The sequence below is a fragment of the Staurois parvus genome, unplaced genomic scaffold (genome assembly GCF_062004578.1).
Source record: "Staurois parvus isolate SC_StPar_1 unplaced genomic scaffold, SC_StPar_1.0 ptg000145l, whole genome shotgun sequence".
Taxonomy (NCBI): domain Eukaryota; kingdom Metazoa; phylum Chordata; class Amphibia; order Anura; family Ranidae; genus Staurois; species Staurois parvus.
The window spans coordinates 23,288,394-23,305,671 of record NW_028317941.1 but is presented as its reverse complement, the minus strand read 5'-3'; the positions used below and the strand labels follow the sequence as shown (position 1 = coordinate 23,305,671).

At 40.9% G+C, this 17,278-nt stretch overlaps 1 protein-coding gene across 9 annotated transcripts in view; it reads left to right on the top strand.

The window, feature by feature from the left end:
- CASK (calcium/calmodulin dependent serine protein kinase) overlaps nucleotides 1-17,278 on the top strand; it is a 325,007-nt gene that overhangs the window by 74,396 nt on the left and 233,333 nt on the right. The gene's annotated exons all lie outside the window — the stretch shown is intronic.

Here is a 17,278-nt window from a genome sequence, read left to right as displayed (position 1 = left end):
TGACCCCTTTGTGTTCAGCTATTGTCAATAAAGCAGTTTACGTCAAGTTCGACGTTAAGGCCACGTGGATATAAAGTATCTAGCTGACAGATGTACCTAGTCTCTAACTGCGAAACAGCCCGGGTTTTATGAGTGCCCCTCCAATGGGGGACAACAATGTCGATTCCAGTGAATTTCAAAAGGGAGGGATCTCTCCCATGCTGGCGTCTAAAATGTAGTGAGAGAGAATGGTCTTTAAAGCCCTTTCTAATATTATTGATATGCTCTCTGAGCCGATCACGTAGCCTTCTTGTGGTGCGGCCTACATACTGCTTGGAGCAGGGGCATTCAAGCAAGTATACTACATGCTTGCTATTACAACATATAAATTTGTCAATGTCATAGGTATTATTAGAACTGGACCGGAAAGCAGTAATTTTCTTTTTCCTAATGCCATCCACTTTGCAAGCTATGCATTTATTGCACGGATAGAAACCTTTAAAGTTAAACAGTGCTAGTGGTTTAGTAGGGGGATTAATCACATTGGGAGATATAATATCTCTCAAAGTAGACGGCTTACGGAAAATAACCTCTGGTGAGTGAGGTAAGATTTTGCTAAGGATGGGGTCAGCTCTCAGAATTTGCCAATTCTTCTTAATGATGTGACGGATAGATCTATGTTGGATGGAGAAGGTGGTGATGAAGGGGCATACTAAATTCTTGGGGGATTTAGGGTTAGATGTAAGAAGTTGTTCCCTTCCCATATCTGCAACCATATTAATGGTGCCATCAAGCGTGGATGTATTATAGCCTTTTTCAATGAATCTATCCTTCAGAATTAAAGCTTGTGAATGATAATCCTTCAGGTCGGTACAATTCCTCCTGATCCTCTGGAACTGGCTTTTAGGGATGTTAGAAAGCCAGTTTGGATGGTGACAGCTATCAAGAGGAATATAACTATTCCGATCGGAAGGTTTGAAGTAAGATTTGGTGACAATCCTACCTCCAACGTTCATAAGAACTAGATCCAGATAATTGACTTCCATCATACTATAGGTGTATGTTAAATTGATGTTACTAGTATTGTGATTCAGTGTCCCAAAAAAGTTAATAAGAGATTGTTCACTGCCATTCCATAATAGCAGGACGTCATCAATATACCTCTTATAGAAGGATAATTCAGGCCACTCCCTAGCATAAATGACCTCCTCCTCCCAGTATGACATAAAGAGGTTAGCGAGGCTGGGGGCAAACTTAGCCCCCATAGCCACACCTTTAATCTGCAGATAAAAATTACCATTGAACCACATATAGTTCTTTTTCATAGCAAAATCCAACAGTTCAAGGATAAAACCCGTATGTGGTGTAGTTAGGGAGCTATGATTTTTTAAATAATATTCAACTGCCTGCAACCCTTCGTGGTGGCTAATACTACTGTACAGAGCTTCCACATCTGCAGTAACCAAGTAAGTGGTGGTGTAAGTGGCCACATCTTGTATAGTGTTTAATACTTGCTTGGTATCCTTTAAGTAGGATGGTGTAAGAGCAACTATAGGTTGGAGGAAATGATCTATGTAAGCTCCAATCTTGGAGCACAAGGAATTGATCCCACTTACAATAGGCCTTCCTGGAGGGTGTACAGCATCCTTATGTACCTTGGGTAAAATGTACAAAATAGGTAATTTGGGTACTTTCGGACATAGAAAAGCCTTTTCTTTCTGGTTAATGATCTTGTTATCAAACCCTGAATTGATGATGCTCTTGAGAGATTTCTTATAATTTGAAATAGGGTTTGTGTTCAAAGGTAGGTAAGTGGTGGTGTCATTCAGAATTTTGTACACCTCATCCACATAATATTGCTTATCCAGAATGACTACACCCCCACCCTTATCCGCTGGGCGGATAACCAAATCTTTCTTCTCCAAGAGAGAGCTCATAGCCTTTCTACTTGAAAAGTCAGTGTGGTATTTTTTGGTGGGAAGACTGTTCAAATCCCTAAGAACCTGCTCACGGAAAAGACCCACTGCAGAGTTGGCTTGGGGTGGTGGATTGAAGGTGGAAGCATTGCTCAAATTAGAGTGACTGGATGCGACAGGTTCCCTGCTAATGGGGTTAGAGAGGAAATATCTCTTGATGGACAGTTTCCTAGAAAATTTGTGAACATCTATGAAAGCTTCAAATTTGTTAAGGTATCTGGTAGGGGCAAACTTGAGACCTTTGTCAAGTAGTTTGATCTCATCCCCAGTGAGATCAACTTTACTGAGATTAAAAATTCCATTACCTTTTAATATTTCCTCTTTTTGGGGGTATACATGCGTTCTCCTTCCTCCTCTTTTCCCTCTTTGTTTCTTTTTGTCCCCTGACCAGTCCCTAAAAAATGCGCAGGTTGTGGAGCATGAGGGTAATAATTCTGGGGTCCCTGTGGCATAAGGGGAACTGCATTATTAAGAGGAGGTGGATAGGACCCGTTGGATGGTCTAGAAGGACCAGCATTCCTAGGCGTTCCTGATTGTTGGTAATGGTGATTGGGGTAATAATTCCCCTTAGAAGGAGGACCGCCATGGTGATTAGATCTGTAGGGGCTATTATAATTATTAGATTGGGGTGGGCCTCTATAGTGACCCTGTCTAGGTGGAGCATCCTGATAGTCTCTGTAATGAGAGCCAGGATAAGCTTGCTGATGGGGCATAGAGTGACCCTGTGGGTGCCATCTCGAGTCCCTGGGGCCTATGTTGGATTCAGGTATGTATGATAATGGTTCAAACCTATTCTGGGTAGGTATAAATGGAACTAGAGGTGCAACCCAAGGTTGGTTAAACCTCTTTTTAGCCCGCTTATGTTTAGGGGGTTGTGAGTAAGGTGGCTGTACTGGTACAGAAGGTGTAGGAATAGGTGGCAACTCCTCGGGAGACAGTTGCCACTTAAATACCAATTTAGAGTTATAGTCATTGCTGTCACGAATATACTTTTTCTTTTTCTTAACTCTTTGTTCGTTATCGATATCCTCTAAATGTTTTTTGAGTTTATTGGATTCTAATGTGTAGTCTTCCGTACTCATAAATGGTACCAATTTATCTTTAACCAGACTGATCTCATTATCCAAAAGTCTCAATTTTTTCTTCTTTCTAGTTAGTAGAAATTTTAACAACTCAATACCAACCGAGTTAAAAAATTGGTACCACTCTGAAAGGGTGACAGAATCGTCCGCATCAGGTGGGATGCTCCATCTGAGAGCTCTAGGTACCATCTGTTCTTTGATGTACCTCTCTAAGAAGGAGACATCCCATATGGTTTTAAGTTCAGAGGTAGTGAGATTATTTAAATGTAGAAAAATGCCCTTAAGGTCATTGGATTCATGAGAGAGTGTGTATATGTCATCCGAGATCGCCATCCTAGAGGCTCTGATATCAAATATATCTCCCATGATTCGATAGAATAGAAAAAGCTGCTACAAACTATATAATGGTAAATAAACGTATAAATCAATGAAAATGAGTGAGCGCTTTAAAGGACGAGCAGCTGAAACACATAGGACAACCAAAAGAGTTCCTCACATAAATGTAAATAAAAGTGCAGCGCTAGAAAATAACAAAAAATCAAAAATCAACGCACATAAAGTCAATAAAAATAAGTCCACAAAAAAGGGGGAGGGGGGGAGGGAGGGGAAAGGCCCTAGGCCAAAAAAAAGTCTCAAAAAAGAAGGACGACTTCAAATGCCCATACACACTGATCAGAGGTGTATGCACTGTGGTAGAGATGGAGTTGAAGATGTAGTCAGGGAACAGAGGTAGATGTAATCCCCGGATCAATGAAGATCCCCAGATCAAGGAAGCACACGTTCCACAAGACAGCAAGGAAGCAGTCACAGCTCCACCAAAGAATACCACCACTCCTTCACTTCATATCAGCGGCATCTAGGAGGAGATACTCCTCATGAAAAGAAAAGCCCATGGTAAGATATAATAAAAAGCATTTAATAAAATAAAACAGGATGCATCCAGAGTAAATATATGAAAATGCACACCGCTAGCAAATAAACATGAAAGCTAGCAGTGAAGGCGGAACAAGACTAACCGTCCTGTCAGATGTAGTGGCCGCCGGAGCTCCCCAGTGCTCCGACGGCGTGGCGTCAAGGCGTGCGCAGGTTCCTCCTTACGCGTTACGTGCCAAGCACATCCTCAGAGGAAAGAACCGGTGTACGCCGTGGCGTGCAAATCAGAGCTAAAAAGACCAAAAGGCGCATGCGCAGTAGCCAGGCGCCATTTTGTCGTAGCTCTCAGAAGTCTGTGTGTCAATCCGGAATTAACAGGAGAGACAACAGATACTACAGCGATAAGACAGATATATATTTAGTACAAAGAGATATGTCATATCATTAGTGAATGATGGAACAAGTGAAAGGGGAAAAATATAATGCAACCAAGGACAATATCATGAAAACTTGCCGGGTTAAAAGACGCAATAGCGTCGTAGTCATATGCCAATACACTCATAGTTCCAATAGGAACAAAGATGAGTTTATTATGCTTGTACTATAATAAACGGTAAAACGAAAAAATTATATCAAAGGATCAGAAATTCATAAAAGATCCCTCTAAAAAGGAGCAAAAAAAGGAGCAAAAATAGGGGGGATCATACATGAAGAGTAATTAAGGAAAAAGTAATAAGTAATAATAATTGCAATAATCATGACATGGGCCAGTGACTACATATACCACAACAAAATTATACATAGTGTGAACCATAATCACATAAAACAGAGAATTACATAAAAAACATAAGATGGGAAAAAAGGCGTGACCCCTTTGTGTTCAGCTATTGTCAATAAAGCAGTTTACGTCAAGTTCGACGTTAAGGCCACGTGGATATAAAGTATCTAGCTGACAGATGTACCTAGTCTCTAACTGCGAAACAGCCCGGGTTTTATGAGTGCCCCTCCAATGGGGGACAACAATGTCGATTCCAGTGAATTTCAAAAGGGAGGGATCTCTCCCATGCTGGCGTCTAAAATGTAGTGAGAGAGAATGGTCTTTAAAGCCCTTTCTAATATTATTGATATGCTCTCTGAGCCGATCACGTAGCCTTCTTGTGGTGCGGCCTACATACTGCTTGGAGCAGGGGCATTCAAGCAAGTATACTACATGCTTGCTATTACAACATATAAATTTGTCAATGTCATAGGTATTAGGTATTGTTATTAGAACTGGACCGGAAGAAGAATTGGCAAATTCTGAGAGCTGACCCCATCCTTAGCAAAATCTTACCTCACTCACCAGAGGTTATTTTCCGTAAGCCGTCTACTTTGAGAGATATTATATCTCCCAATGTGATTAATCCCCCTACTAAACCACTAGCACTGTTTAACTTTAAAGGTTTCTATCCGTGCAATAAATGCATAGCTTGCAAAGTGGATGGCATTAGGAAAAAGAAAATTACTGCTTTCCGGTCCAGTTCTAATAATACCTATGACATTGACAAATTTATATGTTGTAATAGCAAGCATGTAGTATACTTGCTTGAATGCCCCTGCTCCAAGCAGTATGTAGGCCGCACCACAAGAAGGCTACGTGATCGGCTCAGAGAGCATATCAATAATATTAGAAAGGGCTTTAAAGACCATTCTCTCTCACTACATTTTAGACGCCAGCATGGGAGAGATCCCTCCCTTTTGAAATTCACTGGAATCGACATTGTTGTCCCCCATTGGAGGGGCACTCATAAAACCCGGGCTGTTTCGCAGTTAGAGACTAGGTACATCTGTCAGCTAGATACTTTATATCCACGTGGCCTTAACGTCGAACTTGACGTAAACTGCTTTATTGACAATAGCTGAACACAAAGGGGTCACGCCTTTTTTCCCATCTTATGTTTTTTATGTAATTCTCTGTTTTATGTGATTATGGTTCACACTATGTATAATTTTGTTGTGGTATATGTAGTCACTGGCCCATGTCATGATTATTGCAATTATTATTACTTATTACTTTTTCCTTAATTACTCTTCATGTATGATCCCCCCTATTTTTGCTCCTTTTTTTGCTCCTTTTTAGAGGGATCTTTTATGAATTTCTGATCCTTTGATATAATTTTTTCGTTTTACCGTTTATTATAGTACAAGCATAATAAACTCATCTTTGTTCCTATTGGAACTATGAGTGTATTGGCATATGACTACGACGCTATTGCGTCTTTTAACCCGGCAAGTTTTCATGATATTGTCCTTGGTTGCATTATATTTTTCCCCTTTCACTTGTTCCATCATTCACTAATGATATGACATATCTCTTTGTACTAAATATATATCTGTCTTATCGCTGTAGTATCTGTTGTCTCTCCTGTTAATTCCGGATTGACACACAGACTTCTGAGAGCTACGACAAAATGGCGCCTGGCTACTGCGCATGCGCCTTTTGGTCTTTTTAGCTCTGATTTGCACGCCACGGCGTACACCGGTTCTTTCCTCTGAGGATGTGCTTGGCACGTAACGCGTAAGGAGGAACCTGCGCACGCCTTGACGCCACGCCGTCGGAGCACTGGGGAGCTCCGGCGGCCACTACATCTGACAGGACGGTTAGTCTTGTTCCGCCTTCACTGCTAGCTTTCATGTTTATTTGCTAGCGGTGTGCATTTTCATATATTTACTCTGGATGCATCCTGTTTTATTTCATTAAATGCTTTTTATTATATCTTACCATGGGCTTTTCTTTTCATGAGGAGTATCTCCTCCTAGATGCCGCTGATATGAAGTGAAGGAGTGGTGGTATTCTTTGGTGGAGCTGTGACTGCTTCCTTGCTGTCTTGTGGAACGTGTGCTTCCTTGATCTGGGGATCTTCATTGATCCGGGGATTACATCTACCTCTGTTCCCTGACTACATCTTCAACTCCATCTCTACCACAGTGCATACACCTCTGATCAGTGTGTATGGGCATTTGAAGTCGTCCTTCTTTTTTGAGACTTTTTTTTGGCCTAGGGCCTTTCCCCTCCCTCCCCCCCTCCCCCTTTTTTGTGGACTTATTTTTATTGACTTTATGTGCGTTGATTTTTGATTTTTTGTTATTTTCTAGCGCTGCACTTTTATTTACATTTATGTGAGGAACTCTTTTGGTTGTCCTATGTGTTTCAGCTGCTCGTCCTTTAAAGCGCTCACTCATTTTCATTGATTTATACGTTTATTTACCATTATATAGTTTGTAGCAGCTTTTTCTATTCTATCGAATCATGGGAGATATATTTGATATCAGAGCCTCTAGGATGGCGATCTCGGATGACATATACACACTCTCTCATGAATCCAATGACCTTAAGGGCATTTTTCTACATTTAAATAATCTCACTACCTCTGAACTTAAAACCATATGGGATGTCTCCTTCTTAGAGAGGTACATCAAAGAACAGATGGTACCTAGAGCTCTCAGATGGAGCATCCCACCTGATGCGGACGATTCTGTCACCCTTTCAGAGTGGTACCAATTTTTTAACTCGGTTGGTATTGAGTTGTTAAAATTTCTACTAACTAGAAAGAAGAAAAAATTGAGACTTTTGGATAATGAGATCAGTCTGGTTAAAGATAAATTGGTACCATTTATGAGTACGGAAGACTACACATTAGAATCCAATAAACTCAAAAAACATTTAGAGGATATCGATAACGAACAAAGAGTTAAGAAAAAGAAAAAGTATATTCGTGACAGCAATGACTATAACTCTAAATTGGTATTTAAGTGGCAACTGTCTCCCGAGGAGTTGCCACCTATTCCTACACCTTCTGTACCAGTACAGCCACCTTACTCACAACCCCCTAAACATAAGCGGGCTAAAAAGAGGTTTAACCAACCTTGGGTTGCACCTCTAGTTCCATTTATACCTACCCAGAATAGGTTTGAACCATTATCATACATACCTGAATCCAACATAGGCCCCAGGGACTCGAGATGGCACCCACAGGGTCACTCTATGCCCCATCAGCAAGCTTATCCTGGCTCTCATTACAGAGACTATCAGGATGCTCCACCTAGACAGGGTCACTATAGAGGCCCACCCCAATCTAATAATTATAATAGCCCCTACAGATCTAATCACCATGGCGGTCCTCCTTCTAAGGGGAATTATTACCCCAATCACCATTACCAACAATCAGGAACGCCTAGGAATGCTGGTCCTTCTAGACCATCCAACGGGTCCTATCCACCTCCTCTTAATAATGCAGTTCCCCTTATGCCACAGGGACCCCAGAATTATTACCCTCATGCTCCACAACCTGCGCATTTTTTAGGGACTGGTCAGGGGACAAAAAGAAACAAAGAGGGAAAAGAGGAGGAAGGAGAACGCATGTATACCCCCAAAAAGAGGAAATATTAAAAGGCAATGGAATTTTTAATCTCAGTAAAGTTGATCTCACTGGGGATGAGATCAAACTACTTGACAAAGGTCTCAAGTTTGCCCCTACCAGATACCTTAACAAATTTGAAGCTTTCATAGATGTTCACAAATTTTCTAGGAAACTGTCCATCAAGAGATATTTCCTCTCTAACCCCATTAGCAGGGAACCTGTCGCATCCAGTCACTCTAATTTGAGCAATGCTTCCACCTTCAATCCACCACCCCAAGCCAACTCTGCAGTGGGTCTTTTCCGTGAGCAGGTTCTTAGGGATTTGAACAGTCTTCCCACCAAAAAATACCACACTGACTTTTCAAGTAGAAAGGCTATGAGCTCTCTCTTGGAGAAGAAAGATTTGGTTATCCGCCCAGCGGATAAGGGTGGGGGTGTAGTCATTCTGGATAAGCAATATTATGTGGATGAGGTGTACAAAATTCTGAATGACACCACCACTTACCTACCTTTGAACACAAACCCTATTTCAAATTATAAGAAATCTCTCAAGAGCATCATCAATTCAGGGTTTGATAACAAGATCATTAACCAGAAAGAAAAGGCTTTTCTATGTCCGAAAGTACCCAAATTACCTATTTTGTACATTTTACCCAAGGTACATAAGGATGCTGTACACCCTCCAGGAAGGCCTATTGTAAGTGGGATCAATTCCTTGTGCTCCAAGATTGGAGCTTACATAGATCATTTCCTCCAACCTATAGTTGCTCTTACACCATCCTACTTAAAGGATACCAAGCAAGTATTAAACACTATACAAGATGTGGCCACTTACACCACCACTTACTTGGTTACTGCAGATGTGGAAGCTCTGTACAGTAGTATTAGCCACCACGAAGGGTTGCAGGCAGTTGAATATTATTTAAAAAATCATAGCTCCCTAACTACACCACATACGGGTTTTATCCTTGAACTGTTGGATTTTGCTATGAAAAAGAACTATATGTGGTTCAATGGTAATTTTTATCTGCAGATTAAAGGTGTGGCTATGGGGGCTAAGTTTGCCCCCAGCCTCGCTAACCTCTTTATGTCATACTGGGAGGAGGAGGTCATTTATGCTAGGGAGTGGCCTGAATTATCCTTCTATAAGAGGTATATTGATGACGTCCTGCTATTATGGAATGGCAGTGAACAATCTCTTATTAACTTTTTTGGGACACTGAATCACAATACTAGTAACATCAATTTAACATACACCTATAGTATGATGGAAGTCAATTATCTGGATCTAGTTCTTATGAACGTTGGAGGTAGGATTGTCACCAAATCTTACTTCAAACCTTCCGATCGGAATAGTTATATTCCTCTTGATAGCTGTCACCATCCAAACTGGCTTTCTAACATCCCTAAAAGCCAGTTCCAGAGGATCAGGAGGAATTGTACCGACCTGAAGGATTATCATTCACAAGCTTTAATTCTGAAGGATAGATTCATTGAAAAAGGCTATAATACATCCACGCTTGATGGCACCATTAATATGGTTGCAGATATGGGAAGGGAACAACTTCTTACATCTAACCCTAAATCCCCCAAGAATTTAGTATGCCCCTTCATCACCACCTTCTCCATCCAACATAGATCTATCCGTCACATCATTAAGAAGAATTGGCAAATTCTGAGAGCTGACCCCATCCTTAGCAAAATCTTACCTCACTCACCAGAGGTTATTTTCCGTAAGCCGTCTACTTTGAGAGATATTATATCTCCCAATGTGATTAATCCCCCTACTAAACCACTAGCACTGTTTAACTTTAAAGGTTTCTATCCGTGCAATAAATGCATAGCTTGCAAAGTGGATGGCATTAGGAAAAAGAAAATTACTGCTTTCCGGTCCAGTTCTAATAATACCTATGACATTGACAAATTTATATGTTGTAATAGCAAGCATGTAGTATACTTGCTTGAATGCCCCTGCTCCAAGCAGTATGTAGGCCGCACCACAAGAAGGCTACGTGATCGGCTCAGAGAGCATATCAATAATATTAGAAAGGGCTTTAAAGACCATTCTCTCTCACTACATTTTAGACGCCAGCATGGGAGAGATCCCTCCCTTTTGAAATTCACTGGAATCGACATTGTTGTCCCCCATTGGAGGGGCACTCATAAAACCCGGGCTGTTTCGCAGTTAGAGACTAGGTACATCTGTCAGCTAGATACTTTATATCCACGTGGCCTTAACGTCGAACTTGACGTAAACTGCTTTATTGACAATAGCTGAACACAAAGGGGTCACGCCTTTTTTCCCATCTTATGTTTTTTATGTAATTCTCTGTTTTATGTGATTATGGTTCACACTATGTATAATTTTGTTGTGGTATATGTAGTCACTGGCCCATGTCATGATTATTGCAATTATTATTACTTATTACTTTTTCCTTAATTACTCTTCATGTATGATCCCCCCTTTTTTTGCTCCTTTTTTTGCTCCTTTTTAGAGGGATCTTTTATGAATTTCTGATCCTTTGATATAATTTTTTCGTTTTACCGTTTATTATAGTACAAGCATAATAAACTCATCTTTGTTCCTATTGGAACTATGAGTGTATTGGCATATGACTACGACGCTATTGCATCTTTTAACCCGGCAAGTTTTCATGATATTGTCCTTGGTTGCATTATATTTTTCCCCTTTCACTTGTTCCATCATTCACTAATGATATGACATATCTCTTTGTACTAAATATATATCTGTCTTATCGCTGTAGTATCTGTTGTCTCTCCTGTTAATTCCGGATTGACACACAGACTTCTGAGAGCTACGACAAAATGGCGCCTGGCTACTGCGCATGCGCCTTTTGGTCTTTTTAGCTCTGATTTGCACGCCACGGCGTACACCGGTTCTTTCCTCTGAGGATGTGCTTGGCACGTAACGCGTAAGGAGGAACCTGCGCACGCCTTGACGCCACGCCGTCGGAGCACTGGGGAGCTCCGGCGGCCACTACATCTGACAGGACGGTTAGTCTTGTTCCGCCTTCACTGCTAGCTTTCATGTTTATTTGCTAGCGGTGTGCATTTTCATATATTTACTCTGGATGCATCCTGTTTTATTTCATTAAATGCTTTTTATTATATCTTACCATGGGCTTTTCTTTTCATGAGGAGTAACTCCTCCTAGATGCCGCTGATATGAAGTGAAGGAGTGGTGGTATTCTTTGGTGGAGCTGTGACTGCTTCCTTGCTGTCTTGTGGAACGTGTGCTTCCTTGATCTGGGGATCTTCATTGATCCGGGGATTACATCTACCTCTGTTCCCTGACTACATCTTCAACTCCATCTCTACCACAGTGCATACACCTCTGATCAGTGTGTATGGGCATTTGAAGTCGTCCTTCTTTTTTGAGACTTTTTTTTGGCCTAGGGCCTTTCCCCTCCCTCCCCCCCTCCCCCTTTTTTGTGGACTTATTTTTATTGACTTTATGTGCGTTGATTTTTGATTTTTTGTTATTTTCTAGCGCTGCACTTTTATTTACATTTATGTGAGGAACTCTTTTGGTTGTCCTATGTGTTTCAGCTGCTCGTCCTTTAAAGCGCTCACTCATTTTCATTGATTTATTAAAATACTATTGTGTAGGTTTTGTGTGTGCATTGAAAGATAAGCAAGTTTTTCATGCAACTGCATACATTTTGTACAGTTCTGCAAGTCTTCTGTCAAGTATATATTGTGGTCTGTTGACTCCTTTGGAGAGATTTAACCCCTCATTTTTCTGTGCCTGTGACAGCAGGACAAAAAAGTTAAGCGAGCAGTTAGCACTTAGGCAAGAACACACACCATAATAATAATCTGACAAAGAATCTAACCTTTCCTATGTTTGCATTTTGTATCCCCACTAAAAAGATTTTTCATCACTTCCTGTCCTGAACGGAAGTGAGGGCTGATCTCCAATGGTGATCCCAACAGCAGATTCAAACCTTGCCCAAAATGGCAAAAAAAAAGTATTGGATCAAGTAGGGCTTTAAATGGTCATTTCATCTGCAAAAATCCAAATTTTTGGCAGATGATGGTGAGTTAAACTTGTTTCTAGCCTGTGTGGAGATTGTATGAGTGGTGCTAGACTTCTAGATGTTTCTGTTTTATAGGAGAATTCTCCAAACGATGGTCCAGTATGTCTTCCTGTAACGCCCGTAATTAACATAGTACAGCGATCTCTTAGTGTTAGTATAGCTAACTCTCAGTTTTTGAGCGGAAAAAGAATGACCATATGTACCAGGCATTAGGCTCCCATGTTTCCTCTGAATTTGAAGTTCCTATATTTTTCAGCCCACTCTGGGCTGATTTGCAATGGAGAACAGATCTGGTTATCTGTTTTGTTATATTCTGCAAGGTTACTTCATAATGCTGCCTTCATTTTACTGCCCATTCTGAAAATGCAGGGCTTAGTGTGAAGCCTGTGGTTTCATATGGAATTCATTCTGTTCATACGCCACTGCTTTACTACTGGCTTTCTTTTTCTTACTCATTCATTTTAATAACACTCTTTCGAGTCCCCAAGCCATAAAGAGCAATAAACACATTTGTAAAGCATACCGCTGTGCTTTGATTACATTTTTATTTATTTATTTTATTTTTAAACTGAGGTATCTGCATCTCTAGGAGGCTAGTTGACGTGCTTGTTCTTGAGGTCCTAGGTGTGTGTGCAAACACTTTTTTTGCCATTATGAGATGTTTCCACTCACACTGGTTTGATTTTGTTTACTTTTTTTTTTATTAATGGAGATTTGAACAGAAAGTGCTGAATGAATAAACTACAAGTACCATCTGCCACCACGACAGACAGACTTGTAGTTTCAATGGACTGTAGTTTTAATGGACTGCCCAGCGATCTTGTAGTCCACTGACATATATTCTGGCTTTCAAACGGAAAGTCTGTACAGAGGAACAAGCTGAAAGCTGGAGGACATGTCTGCAGGAGCCCACATTGCACCCGTAATCTACTGGTCATGTGTTTGAATGCTTTCCAGGCTCCTGCAAAAATGAAATTATAAATGTACCTTTTTTTCTGCAAAAATCTGAACATTTATTACTTTTTCTGTAAAGATAAACATAGCATTTAAGTTTTCAAGTCATGCAAAATGCCAGGGAGTGACTCAGCCCACCAGATTCCTATCCGTATGTCACTTTTGGGTGTGATAGTCCTTTAATGTATGCAGAGAAATACAGTACTTGCTCAAAGCGTCAGGCCCCTTTCACACAGCAGACTCTGCTCCACTCAGTTGGCGATCTGTGAGTTGATCCCCTGCAAACTGACACCCATGCCTGTTAGATTCTGGCCAGTGGACCCATGTTTGCTCTACAGATGGCTTAGTATGAATGGCTTTTTACATCAGAGTGTCTCTGATCCTGACCACAAAAACGAAAAAAGATGCAGTCCATTTTTTTTTTCCCTGGGAAGAACTCAGAGGTAGGCGGGGTGTAAATGGACACAAGTTTGTTTAAACCCACTTGTCCGTAAGGCTTTTTGAACTTTCTGTTCAGATCTGGCTGAAAAGTGGACAGACGGACCTGATCCTGAATAGCCATGTGAAAGAGACTTTACAAGTTGCAGAATATAAGTCTGAAAATAAAACAATTGCTAGGTGATAGAGCAGAAAAGTTTTTGCATGCCCTTTCTGCCAAAAAAAAAAAGTTGCTCTAGCAATTTTCTTGGTTTGCGTGCTCTGTATGTGCTACTAGACCTAGGGGTTAGTAAAACAACAATCATGGTCATGTGACAGGTAGCTTGCAACCCTGCTGTGCCACTAGCTCCTGACCACACTCACCCCACACCAGTCCATCTAAACTGCAGACTCTCCTTTTAGAAGGAAAAGCAGAGCTCTGCACTGCTAAAACTTGCTATAGACGGGTAGTTTTTTTCTTTTTTTTAGCTCAAATAAAGCTAACAGGTTCCTCCATCCACACAAACAAGGAGTGAAGGGTGCCTTTCCTCTTCCTGTGTAGGGCTTGCGGAAGATATGAGTGGAGAGGTGATTGAGTGAGCTTCAGACATGTCATAGATAAGGATCAAAGCCAGTGTTTTCCTTAATTACAACAGGTATATAGCAATTACACTGTGCAGTAAAGATTGCGGACCTCTGAACTCTGCATTACATAATACTGACCTCTGAACTCTGCATTACGTTCTACTGACCCATGAACGCTACATTAGGTACTACTACCCACTTAACGCTGCGTTACTACTGACCTCTGCATTCTACATACTACTGACTTGAACAAATTAAATACTTTGCAGTGTGGTAGGCTCCTGTAGTCTTTGTACTCAAGTTAGAAATTCTGGTCAATTTATCTTGATAGTAAGAGCAAAAGCCTGTATATTTCTAGCTTCTCAAAAGGACTACTTCCAAGAGGGCTTTTTTTCTACTATATATAGTGCATTCATAAAGTATTCAAACCCCCTTCCCTTTTTCAATCTTATGTTGCAGCCTGATACTACAGTTGTTCAAATTCATTTTTTTCTTATTAATCTGCACTGAGAGTACCCTATACTAACAGTGAAAACAATTTTAAAAATGTCAGTGAATTTATTAAAATGAAAAAAAAATGTAATATTCTTTTTATTGAAGCACTTTTGGCAGCAATTACAGCCTCAAGTCTTTTTGGGTATGATGCAACAAGCTTTGCACACCTGGATTGTGGGAGTTTCTGCCATTCTTTGCAAATCCTCTCAAGCTCAGTCAGGTTGGATGGGCACTGTTGGTGGACAGTCATTTTCAGGTCTCCAGAGATGTTCAAGTCGGGGCTCTGGCTGGGCCACACTAGGGCATTCACAGAGTTGTCCCTAAGCCACTCTTGTGTTGTCTTGGCTGTGTTCTTAGGATCATTATCATGTTGGAAGGTGAATCTTCAGCCCAACAAGTATATAGCTGTACTTTGCTCCATTCAGACTTCCCTCAACTTTGACCAGTCTCCCAGTCCCTGCTGCTGAAAAACACCCCTACGGCATGATGCTGCCAGCACCATGCTTTATTGTTGGGATGGTGTTGGGCAGGTGGTGAATGGTACCTGGTTTCCTCCAGACATAACGTTTAGATTTGAGGCTGAACATTTTACTGTTGGTTTGATCAGATTCTCAGTCTGAGAGTCCTTCAGGTGCTTTTTTGCAAACTCCAAGCAGGCTTTCATGCGTTTTGCACAGAGGATAGGCGCAGCCATTCTGCCATAAAGCCCAGATCAGTGCAGAGCTGCATTGATTGGTTGTCCTGGAACTTTGTCCTGTCTCCACACAGGATCTCTGCAGCTCAGTGAGAGTGACCATTGGGTTCTTGGTTACCTCTCTTACTAAAGCGTTTCTTCCCCGATTGCTCTGATCGACGGGGTGACCAGCTCTTGGAAGAGCCCTGGTTGTGTCAAACTTCTATTTGAGAATTATGGCAGTCACTGTGCTCTTGGGAACCTTCAGTGCAGCAGAATTTGTTTTGTAGCCTTCCCCAGATCTGTGCCTTGCAATAATCCTGTCTCTTGAGTTCTCCAGGCAGTTCCTTTGACCTCATAGCTTTTACTCTGATACAGTATGTATTGTCAAATGTGATGCCTTTAACTCCAGGTTCACACCAAAGCGTTTTCTGCAGCATTTTGCAGAAACGCAATACAATCCATTTAACATGATTTCCTATGGGACATGTTTACATCTGTGCGTTTTCAACCGGTGCGTTTTTTGGAAAGGGTCAGGGACTTTTTGAATGCAAAAAGTTGCGTTTTTGGTTCTATAGACTTCAATGGAAACGCTGGAGAAAATGTATTGTGGGGTTTTTTTTGTGTGCTTTTGTCACGTCTGTGATGAGTTTTGCATTTTAAATCTGCCTAGCAGCAAGAAAATTTTTAAAAAATGAAAAAAAAAAACCTGCAAAAACACAATGCAGAAACGGCTCAAACACAACCTTCATAGATGTGAGAACCTAGCCTTATAGAGAGGTGTGTGCCTTTTCAAGTTATGCCCAATCAATTTAATTTACCACAGGTGGACTCCAGTCAAGGTGTAGAAACATCTCAGTAACAATGATGAGAAGTGGGAGGCACCTGTGCTAATTTTCGAGTGTTGTTGCAAAGGGTCTAAATACTTATGCCAATGTGATTTTATTTTTTTTTCCTTTTTCATAAATATGCAAACATTTCTAAAAGTCTATAAGCAATGACTAAAAAAGTACACACAAACAGCGCCATGTCAAAACATAATGTCCAATTAATGTAGAAGGATAAAAGAAAGGAAAAAAACTTCCACCAAAAAAAAATAATAAAATTATAATGTGAAAAGTTCAAATCATTCCAGTGGTAAGTGTCTCTTTAAGACAAAGTGATCCACCATCCATGTGATCCTGCAGTGATTAACACCCCATTGGATTCAACACTCACCAGAAGCTGGTGAGTAACCAGCAGTGGAGAATTAGTAGGAATTCAATCAATTTCCTTAATAATGAATGGTTGTGAAATCTCAAACTTGATAATCAGCCAGCAACCCAAAAGGACCTCCAATCAATAGATTATTAGTATCTCATACTCCGATCTCCTCCTCATTCAAATTGGGAAATATCAATTCCATTTGTTGGCAAAATAAAACAGCCACATAGAGTGATACCGTAAAAACTATAATTTATTGCCATAGAAAACCCCCCTTAAGAAAATCACTCACATTGAGTAACATGGTAATGTACATTGTGTATTATACTTCCAATAAAATGGCCTCCGCTCACAGCAGCTAGTGACAGTTTAACCGCACACTGGTAACTGAGATCTTAAACGATCACGTGCTCTCACCATGTGGTCCCGGCGCGTGTGTTGATGTCACAGATGGTCATGCACTGACGTGTTTTGTCATATCGACTTCCTCTGAAGGTGTTGCCCTCAGAAGTCGGATATGACAAAACGCGTCAGGGCGTGACCATCTGTAATGTCAGCACGCACGACCAGCTACACATGC